Here is an 8,884-nt window from a genome sequence, read left to right as displayed (position 1 = left end):
CGTTTTACGATAGGAGCCGCCGCCAAGCCCTAAAACCTCTCGGGAGGGCTGATCTGGAGTCCGTTCGGGGCTCCGGAGAGGGGGATTCGTCGCCATCGTCATCATCAACCATCCTCCAGCACCAATTTCATGATGCTCACCGCCGTGCGTGAGTAATTCCATCGTAGGCTTGCTGGACTGTGATGGGTTGGATGAGATCTATCATGTAATTGAGTTAGTTTTGGTAGGGTTTGATCCCTAGTATCCACTATGTTCTGAGATTGATGTTGCTATGACTTTGCTATGCTTAATGCTTGTCACTAGGGCCCGAGTGCCATGATTTCAGATCTGAACCTATTATGTTTTCATGAATATATGTGTGTTCTTGATCCTATCTTGCAAGTCTATAGTCACCTACTATGTGTTATGATCCGGCAACCCCGAAGTGACAATAATCGGGACCACTCCCGGTGATGACCGTAGTTTGAGGAGTTCATGTATTCACTATGTGTTAATGCTTTGTTCCGGTACTCTATTGAAAGGAGGCCTTAATATCCCTTAGTTTCCGCTAGGACCCCGCTGCCACGGGAGGGTAGGACAAAAGATGTCATGCAAGTTCTTTTCCATAAGCACGTATGACTATATTCGGAATACATGCCTACATTACATTGATGAATTGGAGCTAGTTCTGTGTCACCCTATGTTATGATTGTTACATGATGAACCGCATCCGGCATAATTCTCCATCACCGATCCAATGCCTACGAGCTTTTCACATATTGTTCTTTGCTTATTTACTTTTCCGTTGCTACTGTTACAATCACTACAAAACACCAAAAATATTACTTTTGCTACCGTTACTTTTGTTACTGTTACCACTACTATCATACTACTTTGCTACTAAACACTTTGCTGCAGATATTAAGTTATCCATGTGTGGTTGAATTGACAACTCAACTGCTAATACTTGAGAATATTCTTTGGCTCCCCTTGTGTCGAATCAATAAATTTGGGTTGAATACTCTACCCTCGAAAACTGTTGCGATCCCCTATACTTGTGGGTTATCAGCGGACGCCGGGCGGACGGCCGACCCAAACGGACAAAAGGCGAACAAATGCGCCGTCCGTTTGGGTCGGCCCATTGGAGTTGCTCTAATGAACCCTCAACCAAAGTAGACCTTTGCTAAAATATCAATTTCTCAATTTGGATCTTCTCCAATCGCTGGCGATGGCCTGGCGAATCCTTCGACAACAACCGCAGTTAGCCGACCTCCGCGTTCTTCTGCCTCAAACGGCTCCATGGCCCCATGATCTTTTCGACGGTGGCCGCGCTTGGCCGGCCTCCGCAGTCGTCCGCCTCAAACGGCCGCACATATCCTTTTGATAGCCGCGCCGAGATCCACCGTGTTTGGCCTACCTCTGCGCCCGGCCGCCGTCTTGCCGGTCCTCCCTCGCATGCAGTATTTGCTTCTTACCCTGATGACATGCGCCTGCTACACTTGTATGAGCTGCATAGCAACAAGGAGCATGTCTTTGGTTGTTTTTGTTCCAGCTTAATGTATCTAGCACCCGCAGAATTATAGCTTGTGAGCTCATTGCAATTGTTCTTTGCTGAATGTGTGTGTTGTTTCAGAGTATCGAAAACAATAAGGTACGGGAGTTGTGCGCTATCTGAGCTATGCCACGTCGGATCGCTAGGATACAAAAAGAGATCGTTGGGCAAGAAAACAATTTGATCCCGATTGGGCAGCGCCTAGCGCAAGTCATTACAACGACGAAATATTGCCTTTCCTTCCTCACGAAGCCACCCTTTCTTCTCTCTCCCCCTAAAAATCTCCCCTTTCCTTTCTCCCTTCCCCGGGTGGGATAGGGTTGCTGCAGCCGCCGCCCCGCCCCATCGGCGCATCCCAGCTCCTCCGGCGGCCCGCCACTGGAGAAGGCGCCCTCCTCAGATCAGCTCTTCCCAAACCTTCTCGTCTTCACGTCCCACCCAACCTCCACGATGGTTGCAGAGGAGAGGGGGAGGGGGGTTGAAGGTGGCGCCATCGAGGTGCCGACGGAGACCCTGCCTCGGGGCAGGAGTTGCACAGGTGGTCGTTTTATGCGAGGTGGGGGTGGAGATGCACCACGGCGGTGCGGCGTGGGAGGCGGCACGGCAGGGCTGTGGCGGCCTGCCCCCCTATGAGGCAACGAAGTTGACGGAGGTTGCTCACCATGGAGGACCTCGTTGCCTACCTCGCATGATGAGGACATGGCTACCACAGTTACACCAATATCCCCTGTTGTTTTACCTCTTGGGACAGTTGCTAGAGCTCAGATACGCCAATTAGATTATCAGGTACTTTCGTTTCTTGGTAATGTTTCTAGTGTTCATCATGATGCTGCCTAACTTAGATACATTTGTGTTGCTTGCAATTGAAGGACCTAGCACGGATAAGAAGGTTGAGCATTGGAGCATGGTCAAGCACGGAGATGAAAGTGCGTGCGAAGAGAACAAGAACGGAGGTTCAAGTGGAGATTTCCGGACCTTAAAGCCACCATGATGACATACACGAAGATGGAAGAAATATACAAGATGGTCTTTCATAAATTTCGTCCATAGCTTATTATTGGTGTTGCGCCACCTTATTTTGGGCCAGACCCATGTAATCTATTTTTAGAGTCCATATTGTAGGGGAAACGACTTAGGAGGTGTTTTAGTCCCACCTTGCCAAGGGTGGACAAAATCCCCTCTCTTTTCTCTATAAATATAGCCCTTAAAGCATCGTTTAGACTTGGGGGTTTTATTTAGTTAAAAGTTAGCCATCGCTGCAACTTCGTGTACTTCGTTTATGTCCAACGACCAGACCAAGACCGCTTATGAAACCCCACTTCTATCAATACTTCATCCACATTCATAATATTCAGATTGCTTAATCATATTCTTGCTTGTTCTTTGATTGCTTGCAGGAATAGACCTTCGTGGTCAGGTTGATCATGCTCCGGCGTGGTCAATAACCTCTCGGAGTTGGTTTAGCGATTGCTAAGGCGCAACGTCGTGCGTCGGATCGTCAAAGTCGTCTCCACCAAATCGATAGTTATCATCTCGTCGAAAGATCGGGACACCCCCGCCTCTATCAAGTGGTATCAGTTTTCAGGTTGCTCGGTGAGATTTTTCCAGTTTTTCATAGTCTAGATCGCATTTGTTCTTCATACCTAGAGTCCAAGGAAAAGCCACAAAAAAGTTAGATTAGTTCATCATATCCCAGACAGTCTCAGCCTTTTCGCCATTGCCACTTAGTTTTTGCATTGTTGAATTTTTGGTTGCATCGTGTGTCGAGTTGCTGCTTTTGGTGTTAGACTTTTAGAATTTCGAGTTTTAGTCACGTTTTGTTCACGCCACGTCCACATACACCATCATTCATCTCATTCTCATTTTCCGCTACCACTGTCGCCACCACCACCATCCATCCATTGTTGTTGTTCGTCGCCGTCTTGGAGCATCATTAGTCTCGTGGAGAGAACAAGTTGAGGAAAGATCCTACAAAAAGAGAGATCAAATTCGTTTTGCAAGTAGAGACCGAAGCACAAAAAAAAGGTTAGGTGCACACATCCATCGTTGGTTGCAATCTCTCACGGTTCCTTTAAAAAATTGGAAGAAAAGAGAGCAAGCTCGGATCGGTTGAAAAGGAAAGAGACCAAATCAGCTAGGAAAAAAAAGAGCAGATCAGTTGGGATTGGGACGTGATTCCCTCCCACGTTGTTTGGTTTATTTGGAAAGTACTAGTCAGCCACGTTGGTTTTTGGAAAAAAATATAAGTGGATCAGCCAGATTGAAAAGAAAGGAGAAAAAAAAACTGCAGTTTGGTCTCTCCACACAAAGAGAGAAGGAAAGTGTGGATTGGTTTGTTTATTTGGCAAGATCACGTTTGGAAAGAGAGAAAAAAGGAGGTTTTGTTCGGCTACCAAATAACTAATTGTTTCCTGCCTTTGGGAAGTTTTTTTTTGTGTACCAGTTTTCCATATAAAGCCATCAATTAATTTCGTGATTTTGTGGAGATTGGAAAGTGTTGACCACGAAATAACATGGTGCATATTTAGGGGCCTGATCCCCGACGTGGTTCTTTCCTTTTGCAAGTCAATCAGGTCACGTGGTTGTTGAAAAAAAATTCAGAAGTAAAAGGAAAGAAATATTGGCCGGGTCCCCAAAATAAGAAGTTCCTTTTTTTTGGCTGGGGAGACTTCGTTGGTAAAAAAACAAGTTATTGAAAGCTGGTCGGTTGAGTTGGTTTGGAAAGATTGGATTTGTGGTCTTGAGAATCAGATCCGTGGAGATTTACTAAAAAAAATATTAAGAGAGATATTTAGGGAAGGAAAGATACGTATTTTGGAGGAACACATCAGTTTTGTTGGCAAGTTTGGGTTTCCAAACGAAATTAAAAGAAAAGGAAAGTGCTGGTTGTGTTTTTTTTTCGTTGGGAATCCTACTGGTTTAAGTTTCCAATCTTCGTGCTGTTTTCAAACCAGAATATCTTGGTGGCACGCAGAGCCAAACGTGGAGATAAGAGAGAGGGAGCAGTAAAAAAACGGTTTGGTGGTTGACAGATTCTACGTGTGAAGGTAGGGTCGGCCAAAAAAAAAGGTTGCGCGTTTGGAAAGGAAAAAAAACTTGCTGCAGATCTGTTTTCGGTGTGCACGTGGATAGTTTCAAAGAAAAGGAAAGAAAACATTGTTCGGACTTCATTTTTTTATAGCTTACCACTCATGTCAAATAGTCTGTTCGGACTTCATTGACGTGTTGAAGTTGTGTCCTGGTTTGGCACGATTGTTGTTGCAAAAAAAAAGTGGCCACATCAACTTTTTACGTGAGAGCAACTGGGAATCTGTTTCCCTGGACTATACATTGCAGTTTGGTGACATGCAATTTCCGAGACATATTTTTTTTGTCGTGAGCCCTTCATCTATTATTTGCACGTACAAGTGTGCTATTCACAGAGATCAGACGGTTGTCCATTTTCACACCACCATTCCGTCGCTCATTATAGTTGTTTTTCGTGAACTTGTCTGTGTCTTAGGCTCGCGTCTCTAGCACAGTCTACCCTAGAACCAACACTCAATCACTTTGAACGAATTTTCAGCTTGCATTAATTAACGTGGTTGTAGCATTTTTCCCACATATATAAAGCCAACCCAGCTCCACATATTTCTACATCGTGCATACATACGTTCACCTGGCAATCGCTTTACCCAACTCTTGGAGTTATTTGACACCGCTGGTTGCCGGTCACCACCTGCTGCATGGTAAGAACTTGTAAGACTTTGATTTGCTATACTGTGAGCGTTTTACCATCCAGTAGTTCATATGAATATTATTTTTGGATTTTGTTTCTTGTTTCTACTAATCATGACAGGATCTAGAGTCAATTCATGGGGTTTGTCGATCGTGGGAGACGTGCCATCACCTATGCAAATACCACAACCGTCACGAAAGGTGCACAAACATCCAAATGCACATGATCAGGTTAATGTTTTTATACCACCATTTAATGGCCGTTTTAGACCCGCTTTATATATTGAATGGGAGTTTGACATAAATAATACTTTTGCTTCCAATAAATTTGATGAATGTAAAAAAGTTAAGGTTGCGGTTGGTTCTTTCACTGGTTATGCTATAGTTTGGTGGAGTGAATATTGTCGGTTACACCCTAATGATATACCTACTACTTGGGATGATCTGAAACTTGCCATGCGACATACATTCGTTCCCGCTTATTATACTCGTGACATGATTAAAAAGCTGCAACATTTAAAACAAGGTAGTGACACCGTAACGCATATTATGATACTTTACAAACTACCCTGCTGCATTCCTCTTTAGTAGAAAGTGAAGAAGATTTTATGGATAGATTTTGGGGAGGATTAAATCGTGACATTCAGGAGATACTAATTCATGAATAGTGTTATCCTATGGACCATTTGTTTCATCTTGCTTGCAAAGCTGAACAGGAAATAAAACGACGTGTTGCCCACAAGGAGAACAAGCGCGAGATGCACATTCCAAGAGTTGATACGGTTGTCCCTTCAACTACTAGGCATACTATGACAACCACATCCGTTGTTGTGAGGACTACATCACCTCCACCATGTGACACATCATCACCAAGAGTGCCTACATCATGTGAGTTGATCATAAGAGGTAATGACAAAGGTACTAATCTTCCACCTCCACATGAGTATGATGAATGTCTTGTCAATTTAAATGCTCCATGCGGTGAGCGGCACTACTTTGATCACACCAGCTATTTTAGAGGACTATGTTGATGATTTGACTTTGCCATATGATCAAACAATTTTGAGTGAACCCATTGAATTAACTATCGATGCAAAAGAATCAAGTGAGTCATGGAATAAATCAGATTTGGATCAAATACGTTCGAAAATAATTGTGCCAATGTTTAATCACTTTGATATGACCTATAATCTTGGTGATGGTTCATCAATGTTGGGATGGTTTAATGATAAGCATTGTCAATCTTTTGATATGAATAAGAGCTTCACTTATATGTGCAAACTGAGTTGCAATATTTTCATGCCTTTGACTTCTTGTGATAATATATTGGATTTATATTTCATGACTTTTGAAGGGTGCTCTTGTATAACTGTGTCACATGTGCCCCAACTGAGATCAGTAAAAATGGATGACATATACATATACAACATGTACACCTTGTCTCTTTTGTTAGCCAGATTTCAGATTAAGAAACGCCGAGGACGGCTTTGTTTTCAAGAAGGGGAGGATGATGAGGACATGGCTACCACAGTTACACCCATATCCCCTGCTGTTTTACCTCTTGGAACAGTTGCTAGAGCTCAGATACGCCAATTAGATTATCAGGTACTTTCGTTTCTTGGTAATGTTTCTAGTGTTCATGAGAATATGATGCTGCCTAACTTAGATACATTTGTGTTGCTTGCAATTGAAGGGCCTAGCACGGATAAGAAGGTTGAGCATTGGAGCATGGTCAAGCACGGAGATGAAGGTGCGTGCGAAGAGAACAAGAACGGAGGTTCAAGTGGAGATTTCCGGACTTTGAAGCCACCGTGATGACATACAAGAAGATGGAAGAAATATACAAGATGGTCTTTCATAAATTTCGTCCATAGCTTATTATTGGTGTTGCGCCACCTTATTTTGGGCCAGACCCATGTAATCTATTTTTAGAGTCCATATTGTAGGGGAAACGACTTAGGAGGTGTTTTAGTCCCACCTTGCCAAGGGTGGACAAAATCCCCTCTCTTTTCTCTATAAATATAGCCCTTAAGGCATCGTTTAGACTTGAGTTTTATTTAGTTAAAAGTTAGCCATCGCTGCAACTTCGTGTACTTCGTTTATGTCCAACGACCAGACCAAGACCGCTTATGAAACCCCACTTTTATCAATACTTCATCCACATTCATAATATTCAGATTGCTTAATCATATTCTTGCTTGTTCTTTGATTGCTTGCAGGAATAGACCTTCGTGGTCAGGTTGATCATGCTCCGGCGTGGTCAATAACCTCTCGGAGTTGGTTTAGCGATTGCTAAGGCGCAACGTCATGCACGTTTGTAGTCGGATCGTCAAAGTCGTCTCCACCAAATCGATAGTTATCATCTCGTCGAAAGATCGGGACACCCCCACCTCTATCATCGCATCCGGGTGTAAGCCCAAGAAGAACTGGAGGTGAGAAGTTGCGTTTCCTGTATGACGTGAATTGCTGCAACAATTTTCAGTTGACAGGATGCTAAAATGCCCATTGTCTCCAACTTCTAAAAACAATTTGTTGGTGTACGCAGGAGGCTACATAGGAACAAACTTTCAGGAGGTATACCGGCATTGCTGGGCCATCTAAGAAAGCTTGTCAAGCTGGTGGTTCAGGAAAATATGTTGACAAGCACGGTGGTGCTGGAGGGAAGTTATGATCTTGCATATTGTTATACATCTATGCCTACAGTAGGCACATATCATTTAAGCAGATAGGATGTATGATAACCATATTCCGTCAATTTATATTTTTGCACTGGTTTCCTATATTTATATTACTTCCTGGGAAATGATCTTGTAATCTTACAAATAAGAAGAACAAGCATGCGTGAACATGATATCTATGGAACAATCACCATAGGAGATCTGATCTAATTACTAAAGTTGGACAGAACCTGAATTAGCACTCGGGTTATCTGAACAACAATTGCTCATTTGTACTGTTGTGGCAATTACAGAAGCGCTTGGGTAGCATTCTTCTGTGTTAATTTAGACATGCTTCTAGACAAGAATCAGGTATCAATCTCTCTATGCAGGACTGCACATTTGTACATGCTTGTTGTTGTATACACAGTTACACACACATAGATATTTAATACCAGCAATATCATAAAGAAAAAGAGATTAGATATGCAGTTATACATGTGAAATCATACATATTTTTGCAAAAGGAAGATGGAATTGTAAATCTGCCTTGTCTTACAAAAAAAATCATGTTCTCATCTGAATTGACAATATGCTGCTTGTGTAGGTCCATAAATTTGTCAATCCAATAGTTGGCTCAGGAGAGTGCAGTGTATGCAGGTTAGAAAATTTCTGGTGAACTTGTTTGATGGTGTCGTGCCTTGGCGGCCAGGATCGGGCAAGGCAGATGGCAAGCAGCGGCACCCCTTCTCCCCAAGCTCCAGATCCATGGCAACAGCAGCGAAGAATCCCACCTAGCACCTCCTCTCCCCTTGTTTTATTACCCTCTCCGGTTGAGAAGCTTTATTAGATTTGGTCGGGTTCCTATGAAAGGTTGACTGAAATGTTGAAGGACAACCCATGTACTTTAGTGCTTGTATGTTTATCTTAAATTCTTATCGACTGATCTATGCCTGTAGGAATTTGATTGTTGCATTTG

The 8,884-nt window shown here is 43.1% G+C and overlaps 1 long non-coding RNA gene across 1 annotated transcript; it reads left to right on the top strand.

The window, feature by feature from the left end:
- The first annotated feature begins 1,586 nt into the window (after positions 1 to 1,586).
- Positions 1,587 to 2,881, top strand: LOC141025607 (uncharacterized). Its single transcript, XR_012187657.1, has 2 exons — positions 1,587 to 2,317; positions 2,401 to 2,881. It is a non-coding gene; the product is annotated as an uncharacterized lncRNA (long non-coding RNA).
- The last annotated feature ends 6,003 nt before the right edge of the window (positions 2,882 to 8,884 follow it).

The sequence above is a fragment of the Aegilops tauschii genome, chromosome 6 (assembly GCF_002575655.3).
Source record: "Aegilops tauschii subsp. strangulata cultivar AL8/78 chromosome 6, Aet v6.0, whole genome shotgun sequence".
Taxonomy (NCBI): domain Eukaryota; kingdom Viridiplantae; phylum Streptophyta; class Magnoliopsida; order Poales; family Poaceae; genus Aegilops; species Aegilops tauschii.
This window is presented reverse-complemented; position numbering and strand designations above follow the sequence as displayed.